Source organism: Bufo bufo, chromosome 1 (assembly GCF_905171765.1).
Source record: "Bufo bufo chromosome 1, aBufBuf1.1, whole genome shotgun sequence".
Lineage (NCBI taxonomy): Eukaryota > Metazoa > Chordata > Amphibia > Anura > Bufonidae > Bufo > Bufo bufo.
In genome coordinates this window covers 768002302-768025585 of record NC_053389.1, presented here as the reverse complement: position 1 = coordinate 768025585, position 23284 = coordinate 768002302, and positions in this window count along the sequence as shown.

Below are 23284 nucleotides of genomic sequence, written 5' to 3'. Positions count from 1 at the left end.
TACATATGCAAATGAGCAGTTAAGTGCACCAAGGGCGGATCAAAGCCACTCTGTGCACCTATATTCCTCCTGCTTCCTCTGCCAGCCCCTCCCACTCCTGGATTGACAGAGCCAGACTCCTGCATAGTCACCTCACCTGGCCCTGTCAATCAAGAAGGAGGAGGAGCTGAAAGACGAAGCTGGAGGAGCAAGGGTGCACAGAGTGACTTGGATCCATCCTTGGTGCACTTAACTGCTCATTTGCATATAGATTAGAAATACTTTTTCTCCAGAATGAAGCAACAGATCTCTAAGTAAAAAATATGATTACATTCAGCTGAGCCATCTCTATAAGGTATTATGTCTGGTTTATAAGTGCAGCGTGCCACCCCCCCCCCCCCCCCCCCCCCCCCCCAGGGCCGATCAGGTCCCAAGGTTTAGGAATGCCGAGTGGTATATTGTGGCCCTAATAGTTTGTGTCACGGTGCTCCTACCTGGATACTGTCGCTCAGGTTTATTCTCCATAGCAACGAAAGAGTTGAAGTTCGTGGAGTAAGCAGAGTCCAGTAAAGTTTAATGTTTTTTGCTTGAATTAACTTGCAATAAACTTGTGTTATCCAAACAATACTTGATCTTTCTCTTGGCTCCAGCAGGCTAAGGGTAAACTGGCAGTAAACTGGACTTTCTAGCAGTTCTGGTACCTTTGAGTGGGGTGCCTTTGGCCGTTGCCCCCCTCATAATACTCAGTCTGTGAACTACCTGGAGTCGTGGTGCTCTACGAGCTGATTCCCCCGGAAGACTCCTTCTCCGGAAGGGGGGGATGCTCCCCTCTCTACTCCTATAGCTTCCTGCAGCCCCTCCCTTGGTAGGAAGGACTAGCCAACTACTGCCCAAAAGGGGGGAGAATGGAATGCTAAATTCCGTTCTAACTAAAGATCTCTACCAGGTAGACTGCCACCTGCTGGTAAACCAGGCAGAGTTCATGAAATACAATACATAACAGTTACATAGCAGCTAATGAATAGACCTGTAAACAGAAGGTATGGTGGTGTCACACATTGGTTAGGCATTTAAGACATTAGCGGGTTGTTGGAATGGTAGTGCCTGCCCTGGGTTACTACATCAGTGAATTTCTGATGATAGACTCCATATAGGTTTCCATTTAAGTTTAAAAAAAAGACAGTTCTAATAACTGTATATAATCTTTTACAGTATGTACAGTGGCGATTTCCCCACCTACAAAGAATGGCGAGGTCTGTAACTTTTATCATAGGTACAATACAACTGTGAGAGACAGAATCTAAAATAATGTCCAGAAAAACACATTGTATTATTTTTAAATCATTAATTTGCATTTTATTGCATGAAATAAGTATTTGATCACCTACTAACCAGCAAGAATTCTGCCTCTCACAGACCTGTTAGTTTTTTTCTTTAAGAAGCCCTCCTACTCTGTACTCATTACCTGTATTAATTGCACCTCTTTGAACTCGTTACCTGTATAAAAGACACCTGTCCACACACTCAGTCAATCACACTACAAGCTCTCCATCATGGCCAAGACCAAAAAAGAAAAAAAAGGAAAATGGAAGAAACACTGGATGACTGTCAATCTGTCTCAGTCAGGGGCCCCAGATCTCGTCTCGTGGGTGAGGATGATTCTGAGAAAGGTCAGAAATCAACCCCGAACTACACTGGAGGACCTGGTCAATGACCTGAAGAGAGATGGGACCACAGTCTCAAAGATTACCAATAGTAACACACTACGCCGTCATGGATAAAAATCCATTTTGTTGGCCAAAATCTCACGATACATGGCCCCATCCATCCCCCCTTCAATGCGGTGCAGTCGTCCTGTCCCCTTTTCAGAAAAGCACTCCCAAAGTATGATGTTTCCACCCCCATACTTGACGGTTGGGACAGTGTTCTTATGGTTGCACTCATCCTTCTTCTTCCTCCAAACACAGCGAGTGGAGTTGATACCAAAAAGTTCTCATCTGACCACATGATCTTCTTCCATGCCTCCTCTGGATCATTCAGATGGTCATTGGCGAACTTCAAATGTGCTGGCGTGAGGGGGGCTCACAGGAGCATTAAAGATGGGTTGTGGCTGGTTCTTCCAGCATGACAATGACCAGAAACACACAGCCAGGGCAACTAAGGAGTGGCTCCGTAAGAAGCATTTCAAAGTCCTGGAGTAGCCTAGCCAGTCTCCAGACCTGAACCCAATCGAAAATCTTTGGAGGGTGCTGAAACTCAATGTAGCCCAGCGACAGCCCCGAAACCTGGGGGAAGATCTGGAGAAGATCTGTATGAAGGAGTGGGCCAAAATCCCTGCTGCATTGTGTGCAAACTTGGTCAAGAGCTATAGGAAACGTCTGACATCTGAAATTGCAAACAAAGGCTTCATTTCATAATAAAAATGCTAATTATTATTTCATAATAAAATGCAAATTTATTATTTAAAAATCATACAATGTGATTTTCGGGATTTCTTTTTTTTCGATTCTGTCTCTCACAGTTGAAGTGTACCTACAATAAAAATGACATACCTCTCCATTCTTTGTAGGTAGGAAAACTTGCAAAATCACCAGTGTATCAAATACTTATTTTCCCCCACTGTGTATATATATTGTGACACAGTGAGAGGTTTGGTCTGGGAAAACAGGTATTTACCTCCCAGCATGTGCTGCTGGGCTGATTTACAGCCAGGTGAGGTCAAATACTGGACGGGATTTAAAAGGCCGGTTCGGGTTTTGGCAACACCTGGATGTCCTTAAATAGGCAGTTGGGCTCAGAAGCCAGGTCTCTGTGTTGGGATCTGGGAGCCTTGTACCTGAATGAAGGCTTGCAACCTGTTTGGCGTGAAAACAGATTGGTGCTGCTATGAGCAAGGACTCTTTGAGACAGAATTGCCGCATGGTGTAAATAACCACCAACATCGCAAGGTGTCTTTTTGTTTGAATATGACTGTTTGTTTTGTCACTTGCCTAAAGTTTGAATAAAACACTGAACTGTTTGATCCAAAGAACTTGTTGTTGCCTCTATACTGCGTCCGCTAATCCTGTCTACCAGAGCGAGTCCCCACAATATATACTGTATATATATATATATATATATATATATATACTTCCCAAAGAATAAGACAGCACTTCCAGATTTCGGTGACAGGGTGAAGACCCCAAACTTTATTCCCCAGAGAGAAAAAGGCAGCACTCCAAAATAAAAATGAAGATCACTCTTCATTTTTATTTTGGAGTGCTGCCTTTTTCTTTACTTGTAAATTGCGGGATTGGCTTTTCCCTGTGGGCCGTGCACCCATATTCATTTGCAGGCTGTGCCGCCTTTTTTTCATTCATATATATATATATATATATATATATATATATATATATATCTACACACGATATCTCAGATCTGACCCCTATCAGCCTTAGATAGGACCCCATAAGCCCTTAGATCAGACCTCAATCAGCCTCAGATTGGACTCACATCAGATCAGACATTAAAAAACTCTGCAGATCCAGGACTTTTTGCTCCTGGTCTTCTTCCGGGACGTGCTGCACTGTGACCTTATGTCACACACCGTCAGGTCATAGCGCAGGCCTACGTGCACTAGATCTTGGTGCTGTATGTAGTCAGGACACAGTGCAGAGTGGGGACCAGAAGAAGACCAGGGAGGGTGAGTACAGCTGGTACAGCACTTCTCTCACTACTCTCTGACTCGGACTATAAGACACTGTAATTTTTCCATCATTTTTGGGAGAAAAAAGTTTGTCTTATAGTCTAAAAAATACAGATGTATATCAGGGATCTCTCCCATGATCAATTTATACCCAGGATTGTAACTGTGACAATGGGACAGCCTCTACTTCTAGAAGAAAGGAGGTTTCTCCATCATCATAGATGGGGATTCTTTACTGTAAGAGCAGTGAGACTATGGAATTCTCTGTCAGAGGAGGTTGTGATAGTGAACTCACTACTAGATTAGAAGAGGGAACAGGTGCAGGGTTGGCCGATGGTGGAGGCAATGACCAGGCCTGTTTGGTTGAAATAAATAGAGTCTTTCTTTACTGAATAGATGATAGGAGTTACAGTATAAATGTAAACAATAGACACAGAGTAGACTTTTCCAAAAGGCTGCATATAGGAGGTGGCAATAATGATAGTAGTACTAGTAGGTACTATCAGTGTTCCCAAATTGACCATAGGCATACACACACTCTAAATATACCTTCTGCAGTACTCAATTTACAGGGTGCAGTCCTAGATCGGCTGGACAGTCCATCTGAGAAGTGTGGAGGGGCTTCAGAAGCAATTAACCCCTTTCCCATGCTGTAAAGTCTATTGCCATAACTGTGCATGTACTTTACTGTCTCAGTCAAGCACAGCCTTAAAGGGGTATTCCGAGACTTAATTTACTAGGATAGGTCATTAGTATCTGATCATGGTGGTCCAACACCCAGGACCCCTGCTGATGAGCTATTTTAGAAGGCACTGGCACTCGCAAGCTCTGGTACCTTCTTGAACAGCTGATTGATTGGTCCTCAACCTTCTGTAAATATTCGGTGATTCCTTCTCTCAGGGGCTTCTTCCAAGCATCTTTGGACAGGGTAGTATCTCCAGGGAGTGTAGAGTTTGCATCCAGGCCCTTATATCTGAGGAAGTCCAAAAGGTCCCTCTGTTCTCATACTTACCAACATTGGAGTTGCTAAATTCTAGACATGTAAGCCCCGTCCCTAAGAATGCCCACAAACCTACCCCCAACATTATAGGTGGGGCTTTCTGAAAATTAGAGACAGTCCCTGCAAATTCGGACTATTGGCAACTATGTATCCTGTATGAGGAGACCTGTGCCATAGTTTAAGTTTTGCACTTTACAACTTTGTATGCCTAATTAGCATATTTCATTTGTGGGAGGGGTTTAAAAAATCCAAAACGGACTCCACATGTGCTGGGCATTTGAATATGAATTGATATTGACAGCGGGGGCATAGATGGGGGTGGTGGATCGTCGGTGGGGCATGGGACCTAGGTCCTGGGTGTCAAAGAGGGGCCACTCTGCCTTGTCTAGGGTGTTTAGATGTAGATTTACAATCCACATTCCAAATTAATAAACCTGTGATTGGTTCTGTACACCAGGTCGACTGTAACCCTTGACATGCTATTGCCCAGGGCATCAACTCCTATTATGGAGACTCCTGAGGCAAAAAATAAATCCTGATTATATAGCTCAGTACATTCCATACCGAATAACTGTACTTTTTTAACAAATGTCGGAGCAGGTGATAAACTCTGCCCAAGGCTCACTTCAGACTTTACGAGTGGGTACAACTGATCTTGTAGAAGATCTCCCATTTAACAATGTATCTAAAAAATTAAGATCTAATGAAAAGTGGGACATTTTTATTCTTGGTAAGAAATTCCTTTATATGACAAGAGTCACACGATGGGGAGATGTACTACATCTGGCCATACACTTCTCATTCAGCCAACAGCTATTTCTAATGAATTCCTTGGTTTGTCATAATTAAATGTGTCGTCAATGGGGAAAGTGGAATAGTCTTCAGTCAGAAATCTCTGATGATGGCTTATCTCTCTTGAGAAAAAAGGATTGGGCATGTTGAAATTCAACAAATTTCCTCCCTGACATTCGCTGAACTGAATTTAGCCCCAAAATGATCTTGAACTTTCCCTTCACTTTCCTTTATTGTTAGAAGGGTCCCCTAAATGCTATCATGATCATAGGTGCCCAGCTCTAAGTAGTCACTTCCACTGCAGGGACCACAGGTGAAATTTGGTATTACATAGCTCTCATTGAAATTGATTCACGCATATGCAGAGTCCTCCAGAACTAGAGATGTTCTTTGTAGTTGCTGTCCACCCTGGCTAATAGATGAGCATTCTGAATGTAGAACTGTCCTCTTTTAAAGGAACACTAAACATAGAAAATTCTATACTATTCTGAGTGGCTGTAAGACAACTGGCTGCAGCAGGAGCCTCCCCCCTCTGCCCTGTCTGCAGTAGGACAAAAAGATTATTAACCTCCACCGCATAAGACCTTGCCATTAACCTTTCTCCAATCAAAAATGGAAGATAGCAGCAGGAAATTAACCCATTTTAATTTTTTTTTGCAGTATTTTTACAAAACTACTTCTCTCAAGACCATGCAAAAAAGACTTGATTAAGTTGAATTGTTTTTACTTGAATTAACTTGCGACAAACTTGTGTCAACCAAACAATACTTGATCTTTCTCTTGGCTCCAGCAGGCTAAGGGTAAACTGTCAGGTGAACTTAAATAGTGTTGAGCGAACTTCTGTTTTAAGTTCGGCGTCTAAAGTTCGGCTTCCGGTTAGCGGAGAATCCCGATATGGATTCCGAATTCTGTTGTGGTCCGTGGTAGCGGAATCAATAATTGGCCATTATTGATTCCGCTACCACGGACCACAACGGAATTCGGAATCCATATCGGGATTCTCCGCTAACCGGAAGCCGAACTTTAGACGCCGAACTTAAAACAGAAGTTCGCTCAACACTAAACTTGAATACTTTGCTTTCTCTCACTGCTGCTGTGCTAATCTCTGGCTTTGGTCTGGTTCCTATCAGCTTCAGTTACTGTTTCTTAGGAGAGTGAGGTATCCTGTTACCTGTTTTGCTGAGTAGGGGTCTTTGGCTCCATTTTGCCTCTCAGAGGTGCTAAGTCCTATATACAGTACAGGGCCGTAGATAAAAAAATTTCCTGGGGGGGGTTCAGCTTTCTCAAATTACACTAGTGCGGGGCTGGCAGGCGGCGGAGCACAGGGGTGTGATTAGGGTGATCTCCCCATAGTAATTTGCCCCCACACAGTTATTTCCCCCAAACTGCCCCCATATAGTAGTTTGCCCCCACACAGTAATTTGCCCCACACTGCCCCCACATAGTAATTTCCACCACACTGCCCCCACATAGTAATTTGCCCCCACACTGCCCCCACATAGTAATTTGCCCCCACATAGCAATTTGCCCACACTGCCCCCACATAGTAATTTGCCCCCACATAGTAATTTGCCCCCACATAGCAATTTCCCAACACTGTCCCCACATAGAAATTACCCCCACACTGCCCCCACACAATAGTTTCCCCCACACTTGCCCCCACATAGTAGTCCCTCTCATAATAATTTGCCCCCACACTGCCCCATCTAGTAATTTGCCCCCACATAGTATTCCCTCCCATAATAATTTGGCCCCATACAGCCCCCACATTCCCCCCCCATCATGTACTCGATTTATCTTCCCTAATATGTCCTCCTGTGTGTGTCCCCCCAATGTCCCCCAAAGTAGGTACATGAAATAAAAAATGAACAAAAAATGAAAAGCTAAATACTCACCTATGTCCAGGGCCAGGCGCTTGCTCGCAGAGGAAGGCGCAATGACATCATCACGCATGCCTGCGCCGGGATTTCACTACCGCATAGGCCTCAGGCCTACAAGGCCTGAAGCCTATGGCGGTGATAGGCGACGGGAGAGGGAGCTATGCGCTCCCGTGCCCCGCCCCAGTAATACAGTATGTGGGCGTTCGGGTCAGCGGCACGCCTGGGGGGGGGTTTGAACCCCCCTATCCCCCCCTTATCTACGCCCCTGATACAGTATCAGGAGTGGGCTGCTCTCTGAGTTACTTTCCCAAAGCTCCTGCAGCAGTGAGAGGAAACGCTACCACAACACACCATGCTACTTCACTCTCTTGCTCCAACTCTCAACTCGACTTCTCAATTTCTCCACTCTCGACTCCACTATAGCATCCTCCAACCCCTTCCTTGGTAGGAAGCATTCTATCTAAAGGTGCTCTCTGCCAGATACACTGCCACCTGCTGGACAACTAGGCACATTTATGTAATAACAGTTGTCTATTTTCAGGTAATCGTTTTTTTTTATAGCGGTATGACATCGATTTGTGCAGGGAAGGATTTTTTGTCTTTTTTTTTTATTTATCTTTACTTGTTATTATGGTCTGTCCCTTAAAGGGGTTGTCTCACTTCAGCAAATAGCATTTATTATGTAGAGAAAGTGAATATAAGACACTTACTAATGTATGTTGATTATCCATATTGCTTCCTTTGCTGCCTGGATTAATTTTTCCATCACATTATACACTGCTAGTTTCCATGGTTGCAACCACCCTAAAATCCAGCAGCAGTGGCCGTACTTGCACACTATAGGAAAAAGCCCTAGACTATATGCACTCCCACAGTCGCAGTTACCAGAGAGGCCAGTGCCTTTTCCTATAGTGTGCAAGCACGGCCACCACTGATGGATTGCAGGGTGGTCGTAACCATGGAAACGAGCTGTGTATAATGTGATGGAAAAATGAATCAAGCCAGCAAAGGAAGCAATATGGACAATCACAATACATTAGTAAGTGCCTTGTATTAACTTTCTCTACATGATAAATGCCACTTGCTGATGTGAGAGACAACCCCTTTTAAAGGTCAGAAAGTTAAATTAGGTGATTGCTTCACAACTCCTCCCCACTGTAGTGTCCCTCTGGACCATTTTAAGAAATTAACCATCAGATAATTTTGCATCTAAAAATGACTTGATGATGAAATATGGAGATTCAGTTTAACCACTTCCCGCCACGCTAACGCCAAAAGGCGTCATCGCGGTGGCTCTCCCAGGCTACGCTAACGCCGATTGGCGTCATCTCGCGTGAGCCGAGATTTCCTGTGAACGCGCGCACACAGGCGCGCGCGTTCACAGGATCGGAAAGTAAGCGAGTGGATGTCCAGCCTGCCAGCAGCGATCGTTCGCTGGCAGGCTGGAGATGCGATTTTTTTTAACCCCTAACAGGTATATTAGACGCTGTTTTGATAACAGCGTCTAATATACCTGATACCTGGTCCTCTGGTGGTCCCTTTTGTTTGGATCGACCACCAGAGGACACAGGCAGCTCAGTAAAGTAGCACCAAACACCACTACACTACACTACCCTGTCACTTATTAACCCCTTATGAACCACTGATCACCCCTGATCACCCCATATAGACTCCCTGATCACCCCCCTGTCATTGATCACCCCCCTGTCATTGATCACCCCCCTGTCATTGATCACCCCCTTGTAAGGCTCCATTCAGACGTCCGCATGATTTTTACAGATCCACTGATACATGGATCGGATCCGCAAAACACATACGGACGTCTGAATGGAGCCTTACAGGGGGGTGATCAATGACGGGGGTGATCATCCCATATAGACTCCCTGATCACCCCCCTGTCATTGATTACCCCCCTGTCATTGATCACTCCCCTGTAAGGCTGCATTCAGGTGTCCGTATGTTTTTTACGGATCCACGGATACATGGATCGGATCCGCAAAACACATACAGACGTCTGAATGGAGCCTTACAGGGGGGTGATCACCCCATATAGACTCCCTGATCACCCCCCTGTCATTGATCACCCCCCTGTAAGGCTCCATTCAGATGTCCGTATGTTTTTTACGGATCCACGGATACATGGATCGGATCCGCAAAATACATACGGACATCTGAATGGACCCTTATAGGGGGGTGATCAATGACAGGGGGGTGATCACCCCATGTAGACTCCCTGATCACCCCCCTGTCATTGATCACCCCCCTGTCATTGATCACTCCCCTGTAAGGCTGCATTCAGATGTCCGTATGTTTTTTACGGATCCACGGATACATGGATCGGATCCGCAAAACACATACAGACGTCTGAATGGAGCCTTACAGGGGGTGATCACCCCATATAGACTCCCTGATCACCCCCCTGTCATTGAGCACCCCCCTGTAAGGCTGCATTCAGATGTCCGTATGTTTTTTACGGATCCACGGATACATGGATCGGATCCGCAAAACACATACGGACATCTGAATGGAGCCTTATAGGGGGGTGATCAATGACAGGGGGGTGATCACCCCATATAGACTCCCTGATCACCCCCTGTCATTGATCACCCCCCTGTCATTGATCACCCCCCTGTAAGGCTCCATTCAGATGTCCGTATGTTTTTTACGGATCCACGGATACATGGATCGGATCTGCAAAACACATACGTACATCTGAATGGAGCCTTATAGGGGGATGATCAATGACAGGGGGGTGATCACCCCATATAGACTCCCTGATCACCCCCCTGTCATTGATCACCCCCTGTCATTGATCACCCCCCTGTAAGGCTCCATTCAGATGTCTGTATGTTTTTTACGGATCCACGGATACATGGATCGGATCCGCAAAACACATACGGACATCTGAATGGAGCCTTATAGGGGGGTGATCAATGACAGGGGGGGTGATCAATGACAGAGGGGTGATCACCCCATATAGACTTTCTGATCACCCCCCTGTCATTGATCACCCCCCTGTAAGGCTCCATTCAGACATTTTTTTGGCCCAAGTTAGCGGAAATTATTATTTTTTTTCTTACAAAGTCTCATATTCCACTAACTTGTGTCAAAAAATAAAATCTCACATGAACTCACCATACCCCTCACGGAATCCAAATGCGTAAAAATTTTTAGACATTTATATTCCAGACTTCTTCTCACGCTTTAGGGCCCCTAGAATGCCAGGGCAGTATAAATACCCCACATGTGACCCCATTTCGGAAAGAAGACACCCCAAGGTATTCCGTGAGAGGCATATTGAGTCCATGAAAGATTGAAATTTTTGTCCCAAGTTAGCGGAAAGGGAGACTTTGTGAGAAAAAAAAAATATCAATTTCCGCTAACTTGTGCCAAAAAAAAAAAAATTCTATGAACTCGCCATGCCCCTCATTGAATACCTTGGGGTGTCTTCTTTCCAAAATGGGGTCACATGTGGGGTATTTATACTGCCCTGGCATTTTAGGGGCCCTAAAGCGTGAGAAGATGTCTGGGATCCAAATGTCTAAAAATGCCCTCATAAAAGGAATGTGGGCCCCTTTGCGCATCTAGGCTGCAAAAAAGTGTCACACATCTGGTATCGCCGTACTCAGGAGAAGTTGGGCAATGTGTTTTGGGGTGTCATTTTACATATACCCATGCTGGGTGAGATAAATATCTTGGTCAAATGCCAACTTTGTATAAAAAATGGGAAAAGTTGTCTTTTGCCGAGATATTTCTCTCACCCAGCATGAGTATATGTAAAAAGACACCCCAAAACACATTTCCCAACTTCTCCTGAATACGGCGATACCACATGTGTGACACTTTTTTGCAGCCTAGGTGGGCAAAGGGGCCCACATTTCAAAAAGCACCTTTAGGATTTCACAGGTCATTTACCTACTTACCACACATTAGGGCCCCTAAAATGCCAGGGCAGTATAACTACCCCACAAGTGACCCCATTTTGGAAAGAAGACATCCCAAGGTATTTCGTGATGGGCATAGTGAGTTCATGGAAGTTTTTATTTTTTGTCACAAGTTAGTGGAATATGAGACTTTGTAAGAAAAAAAAAAAAATCATCATTTTCCGCTAACTTGTGACAAAAAATAAAAAGTTCTATGAACTCACTATGCCCATCAGCGAATACCTTAGGGTGTTTACTTTCCGAAATGGGGTCATTTGTGGGGTGTTTGTACTGTCTGGCAATTGTAGAACCTCAGGAAACATGACAGGTGCTCAGAAAGTCAGAGCTGCTTCAAAAAGCGGAAATTCGCATTTTGTACCATAGTTTGTAAATGCTATAACTTTTACCCAAACCATTTTTTTTTTACCCAAACATTTTTTTTTTTATCAAAGACATGTAGAACAATAAATTTAGAGAAAAAATTATATATGGATGTCGTTTTTTTTGCAAAATTTTACAATTGAAAGTGAAAAATTTCATTTTTTTGCAAACAAATTGTTAAATTTCAATTAATAACAAAAAAAGTAAAAATGTCAGCAGCAATCAAATACCACCAAATGAAAGCTCTATTAGTGAGAAGAAAAGGAGGTAAAATTTATTTGGGTGGTAAGTTGCATGACCGAGCAATAAACCGCTAAAGTTGTGGAGTGCCGATTTAGAAAAAAGGGCCTGGTCACTAGGGGGGTATAAACCTGTGGTCCTTAAGTGGTTAACGTTGATACGAGTGCAGAAATAACTTAGAAATATAGTATTTAGCGTGGCCTAACCGCCATGGTGTGAAGATGCTGCTCGTCAAAGCTCCTCCAGAATCCGGTCAAAGTCCTGGACATCCGCAGCGCTACACACCCTCAAACGGTGCCGTTAGGCTCAGTGGCAGACGAGGATACGCCTGGGGGCCCTGTTTCCTGCCGCCTCCTGCATCTAGAGGTTCTTACCTCTCCTCGGCCTCCTGTCTGTGCTCCTCTGTGGGATCCTGGCGCCATCTTGGATCCCGGAGCGCCCGCCTGTGTGCGACCCAGCTCGGCGCACCTGAAACTGCCGAGGCGGCTACTCCGCATCCCTCCCTGTGGTCCTCCTTGGCCCTGGTTCGCGGTGGCTGGAAAGTGAAAGGTCGGCCACAGACATTCCTGTGCGGCATCGTGCCTGAGTGTAGTGCCTGACTGCGGATCGGCGTGAAAATCTGGAGGCGTGCGCTCTGAGAAGGGAGAGACTCGGCGTCCGGTGGAGCTGAGCAGTGACCAGGGTGACAGGCATCCACATTCCCTGCCCAAACCTGCCTGGAGGGGACCCAGCGACTTGCTGCTTCTGTTTATCTGCTTGGAGAAGCGCCTCACAGAATCATCACTGCAGGTACCAGGTTACTGTGCTGCACCACTGTATCACATAGACGGTTTTGCTTCTTACTACAGGCCTTTTTGTGTCCAGTGAAGCTCCTGTGTCCCAGATAACACTAAAGGTTTAAGCCTATTTATCCTGAGAGTCCACCTGCCCCACACGGGGTTAGAGGGGTGACAGCCCTCTCTTGACGCCCCATATAAGCCTCATATACATGGGCCGCAAGACGGGAGTAGCTGGTGGCCCCCTTCCTCCCAAAACCTCAGTGGACGCCATGAGCCAAACCGAAGATAAAGGTCCTGATGGCCCCTCTGAGCGGGAACCGATTGACCTGGGCAGAATAATGTCGGCGATCACACAGTGTCAGTCTACCCTCACAGTTAAAATTGACCACTTGCAATCCGACCTCACCTGTCTCAGGCATGACATTGATAAAATCCGCGATAGGACCACTGAGGTGGAACGGAGACTGGGTGAGGTCGAGGATGTGGCCCACCAGGGTCAAAACCACGTCAGGGCCCTGCAGCAACAAGTTAGACCCCTTCAGACAAAAGTTGATGATGCCGAAAACCGCAACAGGCGGAATAACATTCGTATTATGGGCCTTCCAGCTCGCCTCAGGATTCAGGATGGAGATTCTGTTAAATTCTTCACTACTCCAGAGGAAGCCTCGGACTGGTTGGACGGGAAGGGCTGAGTATCCGTGGCCATCGGGTTTCAATACCTTTGAACACCTTACGGATGTCAACGTTATCTACGGGAGCTGAGGACTGCTCGCACGTCTTCACTTACTGTGGACTTTATGTTCCCAGAGTTCGGATTGGGGACTGTTTAGTTCACTTCGGACGGGTCTCTCCGATTTAGTAAGTCTTTGCTAGCTTTATGTTTGGGAGGATAGGCTCAGATAGGTTGGGGGGGGGGGGGGGTCTGGGCAGGGTGGGGGGGGGGGATGTTTTCTGCAAATATGGTTTAAAGTTATTAAATGTGATATTTGTCTGTTTTCTGTCCTGTCGTGTGAGTGGGGGAATGTATGGCCTGGAGATTCTGGGGTTCTTGCGACTTATGTGGTCGGCTTTATTACATGATGGCAACCTGTAACTTTATTTCCTGGAACGTCAGGGGACTTAATGATAAAGTAAAAAGATCTCTTGTGTTTAACTACCTGAAGAAATTCTCCCCAGATGTGGTTCTATTGCAGGAGACCCACCTGAGAGGCCAGAAGCGTCCATGGGTAGGTGCATCATATCATGCTGTGTATAGTAACTATGCTAGGGGGGTCTCTGTCCTGATATCTAAATCTATCCCTTTTCAATTGCATTCCGTACAGACTGATTTGTCTGGGCGTTATGTAATTGTGCATGCCGCTATTCGTGGAAGGGACTACATAGTGGTGGATGTATACATTCTACCCCCTTTTCAGAGAAGTGTACTTGACGATATAATGGGGAAGGTTTCAACTTTGCCGACTGACCCGCTAATTATGATGGGGGACTATAATGCAGTGTTGGACCCGATTGCTGATAGACTTCGTCCCCAGGCCTCACATAACAGGTCACTTGTCAATTGGGCTGAGGAGCATGCTCTGACTGAGGGATGGAGATTTCTTCACCCAAGGGACCGTCAATATTCCTGTCACTCGGCATCTTTTGATACCTTGTCCCGTATAGATCTGGTGTTTGTTAACAAGGAGCTTCTGCCATGGCTGTCTAGGGTGGAGTACCTTCCCGAGGGGCATCTCTGATCACGCCCCGCTACTGGTAATATTGACGATGCCGTTGACACCCCCGGATAGGCAGTGGCGTCTCAATACTAGATTGCTGGAGGTCTTACCAGTGGCCTGTGCAGCCTTGGAAGGGGCAGCGGAATATTGGGACACTAATGAGGGATCAGCCAATCCTACCGTTGAATGGGAAGCCTTTAAAGCGGTGCAATGCGGCACTCTTATACACGCAATTGCCTCGCATAGGAAAGAACTAGTGCAATGAGCAGGACCATGGTACGGTGGCCAATCATGCAGTGGGTCAGAGCTTGTGTATATAAGTCTATGGTTTGTTCGTGACGCCAATTGCAGCGTGCGCAGGGTACTGTTGCAGGGCCCTTTAAGATGTTGTAACTCACATACCAGGTGAGGAATGCCAGAGTGGGGATAATGTCCCTATGTAGTGTCAATGGTGTCTCCTACCTTGGTACGGCTGGACTCCTGGATCCTGACTCACTTGCAATAAATGAGTGTTGCTAGTAGGAGTAATTGAGGAACTAGGTGGTAATGAATGAGATCCAGACTTGTAATAAAGTTCAAATTGTCTTTACTGGTTGCAGCATAAATCCATACGAGGTACAGCATTAGTCTTTAGGCAATGCATGGCAGGGATCAATATCTCTTCTGCTTCTATACTATATGCCTGGAGAATATGGCAGGAATCTGTCTTCTGCTCTATCTTCTGCTTGGTGTGGGATTGGCTAGCTGAGGAGGAATTTGGCTTCTCCTGGTCTCTGGATAAGTTACTCACAGTTCTGCTCGCAGGGTATGTTTCGTCCTGGAGATCTGTAGTTCTGGAGGTGCTGCTTGCTTGTCAAGCAGCTGAGGCTGAGGGCTCAGTCTGGGAAGGGTGATCTTTGGTCTCAGCCGTGACAGATCCTGGTCTGGGATCCCTATTTCTGGGAGCTCCTACCAACACAGCCTTCCCCAAGCAGGGGTGGCTGGTACACTAACTAAACTTCCTTCTCCTCCCCATGAGACAGGACATGGGCCAGCCCACTTCTGCCCATAGAGGGGGAGATAAACTGGAATGTACTATTCCAGTTTAGAAACATTAAACTGAACTAAGACCTGCTGAATACATTGCTGCCACCTGCTGGTGAACATGAAAATTACAGCAAATTATATCTAACAGGCTTGGATAATGCACATTATTAAGGATGTGATATTAACTTATACCAGATGACAGTACAGAAACACTTAACAGGTTGTAGCGGGGAGAAAGAGTTTGGTAACATAACTCTGGGATGTTACATTCCCCTTTACTTTGAGTTAAGCCATCCTCGGCTTATACTTAGGAGGGAGAGGAACCAGCTCTGGGGTACCCAATAAATACAAAGTGCTGCGTGACTTACATATAATGACATACAAAGACAAAACATGAAACGGCTTTCCCCAGGTTCTTGCCCGCTAGAGTAAGGTGTCCAACACACAGTTTCCTTCTCTTGGTATAACCAGGTAATCTAAATACTGCACAAAGCAAAACCTTTACTGACTGACTTTTGGGGTATCATCCACCAATACCAAAGAAAGCATGGGGGTGTCTTTACTCTGTAGTCCCACCATTGTGTAATGGAATGCCCGCAAATGAAAGGGTGGCTTTATCCTGTATTCCCTTCCCTGCACCAAAGCCTGAGAAATTTGGCTTAAAGCACGATCACTATGGTGACTAAGGGGTAGCTAAATTATGGCTCTAAGGCTTGAGGCGCCTTACCTTAGGCAAAGGCTCAGAAGGGGAGGTATTTATCGTCTCCATACACTTCTGGCAATGTCACAGGAGGAGGGCATTACGATCCCATGGATCTCCTGGAAATAAGACACCTCAGGATGGGAACAATCCTGAACATGAAGCAAGCGGGAAGGAGCAGTCTATGACTTCTAACGATTCCCGAAGCAGTGGGGGTACCTGTGTAGTTACTGGACCTGCCAGGACTTACCACTTGGTCCTACCCTGGGTATCTATGGGTATATATCACCGGGTGTAGGCCATTAGTATTCAGCGTCCGTATGAAGGCAGTCCATATAAAAGGGGGAGAGAACAAGAGCTGTTAAGTTAAGGCATACAAAAGTAAGTTACAACATTTTTTGTTAAGTGCAATGGTTAAGTGCAAACATCACAAATAGTGCATAAATTCACTTTGCGGCACCTAGGATAATATTACACACAATGGGCAGGTTATCTTAAACGTTGCATAACATGTAACTGGTACAATAAGTGCAAAAATATTAAAGTATGGAAATCGCAAAGAGCTCAGGTAATCACATTTGAGTCTTTTCCTTGGGTGCAAGCTTTTATGTTGCGGTAAAACATTTTTATAAGATAGTGCAATTTTATTAATGCAAGATTAGGCTCAACAATAACTGGAGTCCTTTGACTTGAAGTGCTTGTAGTAGTAGAATCCTCTGGAAACTTTAAAAGTCAATTGTAATCCACAGGGATAAAATGTTCTAAAAGCACAAGGCTATCAAGTAACCTGAGAAAGGGGATAAAACAATGAACTTGGACGTGAGGGGTTAAATACTGATGGGGGGAGTCCTTACAGAGCATGACCATCAGGGTGAGGACAAACTAGGCAACCTGAAACAGAAAAACGTTAAAACACACAACCGCCAACAGGTCCTCACCCGTCAGGAATAGTCCACGACGTGCCTCCCAAATGTCCTTATTTTAAAGGAGAATGTATTTAGAGGAGGGCATCCATGTCCTCCTCGCTGCTAGAGCTACTAAAGCGCATCAGGGGGCGCTCTTGCCTCTGGTAGCTCATTGTCGCAGCAGTAGTTGCACGCCACTGACCTCTCGTGGTGGATGTAGGTACTGGCTGTGCAGACAGCCGGGAAAATGCAGCTGTAACCTGTTGTAGCCCGGAATCCCTAGCCGGTACAGAGGGGGTCAGAACCTCTGGCTGAAGGGGCTCTGGCATGCTTGCAGTAGGTGCCTGAGGCTGCTTCCAAGGCAGTATGTATGGCTGCACCTTAGGGTTGAATGTTAATCCCTCTATCTTTGCTACCAGCCCGGAGGCAGTGGATCCCTCCGCGGCCAAGGAGTCCGCACCACTTACCCTGACCAGCGTTCCTGATATTCCAGAGAAGGCCGCTGTCGATATCCCGGTCCCTGCGGAGGAAGACCAGAACCTAGTCAAGTCCCCAGGGGCTGTAGATCCCTCCGCGTCGTCAAGTGCCAGTGCGGAAGGCGAGACACCAGTGAAGATGGGCGCCGATGTCGTCCCTCACCCTCGTTGTGTGTCACCACAAATTGCTTCCAGGCCATCACCACCACTGCCAAAGCTTCAGTGTAGTGCAGGACCGAGTCCCCCCCCCCCCCCCAGTATACCAAATTGGCCAAAGCCTCATAAGAGCCCACGAGAGCCGCTTCTAGTACCACTGCAGGGTTATTTGCATCTGCCCTAATCCACCAGGAGGTGTATACCAATTGAGCCGCCATGTAATACACATACATATCTGATACCCCCTGATTATAAAGGGCTTTCAAAGATTTTATGGCTATGCGAGGAGACTGATGATTCCACAAAAAGGGGGAGAAGATCTTGTCTAAGGAAGCAAAGTGGACTTGGGGGATTTTTATGGGAGCCGCTCTGTATAGATAAAGGAGCTTTGGCAATATAGCCATTTTTATCATATTTGTCCTACCTATTAGTGTCAGTGGCAAATTCTCCCAAGCTTCCAGTTTGCGGGTTATGTGCTGCATGGTGGGGACTACATTGAGCTGGTAGAACTGCCTAGGATCCCTGTGTACCTCAATCCCCAGATAGATTAATGACTCCATCTCATCTGTTGAATCCATCTCATCTATTACGCAGAGACTGGATTTACTGCAGTTAACCCTAAGGCCCGAGAATTTCCTAAAGCCATCTATGGTATCTAAGAGTGCTTCCAAGGATGGACCCGCGTCAGCCAGATACACCAGTAGGTCATCAGCATAAAGTGAAATCTTCTCCTGAATTCCCGCTATAGACCATCCCTTGATCAGACCCGATCTGTTGACCAATTGAGTCAGGGGTTTCATCACCAGGGCAAATAACATAGGCGATAGGGGACATGCCGGTCTAGTCCCTCTATGAAGATCAAAAGGGGGGGACAAGTACCCGTTCACCTTAACCCTTGCCGTGGGGGCCTGGTACAGTACTATACTATGGGACTGCTCATTGGTCTAACGATACATTGTTATTAATTTCCTATAATGCTTTTTCCCGCTCAGGGATCTTACTGGAACATGGACATGTTGTACATTTGTCTGTGTTTTGTTCTTGCTATGTCCCTTGTGGGACTTTGATTGTTTATCTGTATTTAAAACATTTTCTATAAATAAATACTATAAAAAATAATAATAATAAATAAATATAGTATTTAGCTGATGCACAGTTCTATTATTTATCATCCATGAAGGACCTTGGTCTGATATTAGGCGCCCTGAGGAGGTCCTTTATAAGTGGGGGTCATATGAGTCGTGAAGCAACTCAAGTCTGATGTCGGTGCATAGTTGAACCAAATTTGGATTAAGAATGTGAATGAATCAACTCTCGCCTGGGGAGCAGGAGTGGAAGAAGGGTGCAACTAACATCTGCCTTAGTCTTTCAGTCTTCTGGGAGAATAAAGTGAAATTACATCTCCAAATGGAATGTCTTACCATTTTACTCTCACTATTAGTATAGGGGTTAAAGAGGTATTTCAGTGCAATAAAGTTTGGAGGCAGCAGGGTCACAGTGGCTTTAAAGTGGTTGGCTAGTTTCCTATATTGATGACCTATCCATCAATATCTGATCGGTGGGGGTCCGACTCCTGGCACCCACCAATGGTCAGCTGTTTGAGGAGGCCACGGCTTTCTGGTGAGCGATGTGGCCTCTTGCTAGGCCAGTGATGTCACGTTCATTAAACACATGACCTATATGCAGCGGAGTCCTATTCAAGTGAATCGTGATGGGCTGCAATAGCAAGCACGGCCACTATACAATGTATGGCGCTGTGCTTGGTGAGCTGTGAGGAAGCTGCAACGCTCACTAGAGTGCTGCAACCTCTTCAAACAGCTGGGTGCCAGATGCCAGACCTCCACCAATCAGATATTGATGACCTACCTAGCTATGCCTCCACTGGTCCACCTCCTCTGCCATTCCAGTGCTGCCTGGGTCATGCTCATCTCTGTTTCTAGCTTCCATCTCAACATGCAGAAGATGCCCTTTCTGCCAATCATTTGGATGCATATCGAGATGTAGTATCACGTAGTAGCCCTATTTGTGGTACTTTTTTGGGTACTCTTTTACCAGTCTCTGGTATACTGTACGTTTTTTTGCCCCAAAGTTTATGATCTGCCAACATACAGATTATCAGACGGTCTCCTCGAACTCAACAGGTTTGGACGACACAGGCCTCAGTGTGCAATGGTGTATTGCCCAGCCCTGGCCCCAATACTGGCAGTCCCTGGGTGTCTTGTCTCAGATTCCCAGAACAGATTGGGGGTCATTTATCAAACTGGTGTAAAGTAGAACTGGCTTAGTTGCCCATAGCAACCAATCAGATTCCTCATTTCATTTTCCAAAGGAGCTGTGAAATATGAAAGGTGGAATCTGATTGGTTGCTATGGGCAACTAAGCCAGTTCTACTTTACACCAGTTTGATAAATGACCCCCATTGTTCATATTTTTCTTTTATTATTATTATTTTTATTCTTTTACCGAATGATTGGAAATGTTTTATAATCTATAATTTTACTGGTGAGGTTTATTTTTTGGTGTTTCACTAGTTTTAGTACCAGTGCTGCCCATAATTATTCATGTCCCTGGCAAATTTTGACTTAAAATTACTTTTATTAAACCAGCAAGTAATTTTTTGACGGGAAATGACATAGGTGTCTCCTAAAAGATAATAAGACGATGTACAAGAGGCATTATTGTGGGAAAAAAAAAAAAAAACTCAGCTTTTATTTACATTTGAGCAAAAAATACAAGATGTTCCGCACTGTGGAAAATCTCAGAGGACGTGGTCGGAAGCCAAAAGTGACACCTGTGCTTGCCAGGAGGATAGTTAGAGAGGTGAAAAAGAATCCAAGGATCACCACCAAGGCCATCCTGGTGAATCTGGGCTCTGCTGGTGGCAATGTCTGAGGCAAACAATCCAACAGACACTGCACAATGCAGACCAAGGAGGACGCCACTTCTCCAGATAAGGCACACAAAAGCTCACTTGGCCTTTGCAAAAGCTCATCTGGACAAAGAAGACTTCTGGTCTTCTGTGTTATGGTCAGATGAAACAAAAATTTAATTGTTTGGTCACAATGATGTTTCCTTCATTTGGCGTAATAAAGGAGAAGCCTTCCACCCAAAGAACACCATCCCCACTGTCAAACATGGTGGTGGGAACCTAATGCTTTGGGGGTCTTTTTCAGCCAATGGACCAGGGAACCTAATCACAGTAAACGGCACCATGAAAAAAGAGCAATACATGAGGATTCTCAACGACAACATCCGGCAGTCTGCAGAGAAACTTGGCCTTGAGCACCAGTGGACATTTCAGCATGACAATGACCCAAAACACACAGCAAAAGGGGTGAAGAAATGGTTAGCAGACAACAACAGTAACGTTTTGGAGTGTTCCAGCCAGAGTCCAGACTTGGATCCAATTGAGAATCTGTGGAGGGAGCTAAAGATCAGGGTGATGGCAAGAAGACCCTTCAACCTGAAAGATTTGGAGCTCATTGCCAAAGATGAATGGGCAAAAATACCTGTGGAGACCTGCAAAAAGCTGGTCTGCAATTATAGGAAGCGTTTGATCGCTGTAATAGCCAATAAAGGCTTTTCTACTGATCATTGAGAAGGGTATGAATAGTTTTGGACTGGACACTTTTTGCTCAAATGTAAATAAAAGCTGAGAAATGTTTTTTTCCCACAATAATGCCTCTTGTACATCGTCTTATTATCTTTTGGGAGACACCTATGTCATTTCCCGTCAAAAAAATTACTTGCTGATTGAATAAAAGTAACTTTAAGTCACAATTTGCCAGGGGTATGAATAATTATGGGCAGCACATTATACTGAGCAAAGAAATTGAACATTTTCTTATATTCCCTATGAATTATGATACACATAAGACTGGCGTCTGGCAGAGACTGGGTTAACAGGTGATAAGACGACTCACAGCAGTAAAATATCTGCCTATAACAGGGATTTTTTTTAAGGATGCGGCCTAGCCACAGGGGACACTTTTATCAGGACGTTAAATTCTAAAAGATTTTTTTCTCACTTTCCCCGGCTTTTATATCCCTGGAAGTAAACAAGATTTTTAACTAGTTCAAAGCCAAATCTAGACAGAGCTATCAGACGGATTTTCCAAAGTCAGATAACTCCATTGAAGCTGGTATCTATTCATTTTTTCCTTTGCATTTCCCAGAATGCTGTTCTTGTGAAGCTCTACCAGTGAGGCACTTTGCTACAAGGGGAACCCGTTACCATGAACACAGTCCAAACTGCAGGCAGCACAACATAGAGCAGGAGGAGCTGAGCAGACTGATATATAGCTTTATGGGAAAAGATTTAATATAACTCGCATTTTATTCATCTAAATCTCAGCTCCTTCAGAGTCAGGTAGGCGGTCCTAGTCAGTGACTACTTCCTATGTGTACACAGATGTCAGTCACTGATTAAGCCCGCCCACTGGAGTCCTTAGCTCAGAATGAGCAGAGATTTAGATGAATTGAATATGAGTTACATTAAATCTTTTCCCATAAAACTATATATCAATCTCCTCAGCTCCTCCTGCTCTGTAACATGCTGCCTGGAGAATGCATTGTATTTTCATGGTGAGAGGATCCCTTTAAACACGTAAATGAGTTCCAAAAGACATCAAAACGCTATAGTATTAGTGAAAGAGCACAAAAATAGCCTCAGCTGCACTTTAAGGAGATATATCTGGCATCCTCTTGGTATCTTCTCTGTCTTGCTGTTGTGTGACTGTAGGTAACAGGGCATGTGTAGAGAGGAATAGATAAGAACCAATATCATGTCCCAGTTGAGAGAACCTAATGGTGGCATCTACACGTACACCCAAGGAGTGGCCGAAGTATGCATCAGATGGTAAACAGGTAGTATGACCTAAATATCAACTAGATAGCATACAGACTCGGAAATAGTCTATAAGACGAGGGTGGTCCCACACACAAGCTTCCACAGCACTGAGAGGTGGCACACACTTTTTGCCACTATTTCACACTGTTATAAGGGAAAGAGTATATCTTAGTGATAAATGCCCTTTAACCTCTGAAATTCATTGGCTACTAGAGGTAACAGATTCTTCTTAAAGAGATTGTCCATAATCCCTGACTGTAAGAAGGATCCCTTAAAAATTAGATGATTACCAGGTATCCTACTGCTGGGATCCCCTGCGATCACCTGTAAACTGCAAGGAACCTTGAAGCAAGTGTTTAATTTCTCAACACTGCCCCCACAGGGGAAATAAAGTATTACATGGTGCCTAGTGAAATAAAATGACTGTCCCTGTAATGCATGGACATGTTGTGTCCTCCAGAGATAAAGAAGCTCTTTTTAACTGTTATATACCCAGGGTAACAGGTGGAGGTCCCGAATGTCCTATTAGGGCAATTAAAATGGGGTTTCTGAATCAGACAATCCTTTTAATAGAACGTTTATCGCTTCCCAGCATGTTCCAAAATCCAGCTGAATAATTAATTTTCTGCTTTAAAGGTCACAGATTGCAGCCCGACAGCATTTTTGTGATGTCATTCAAAAGCATACAACATCATTATAACAAATTACATTTTATTATTCCTCAATGACCCAGTAAATTATAAGGGCATTAGTGTGCAAAGCCATTAATAACCGGCAAAATACAAATAGTGCACTGTT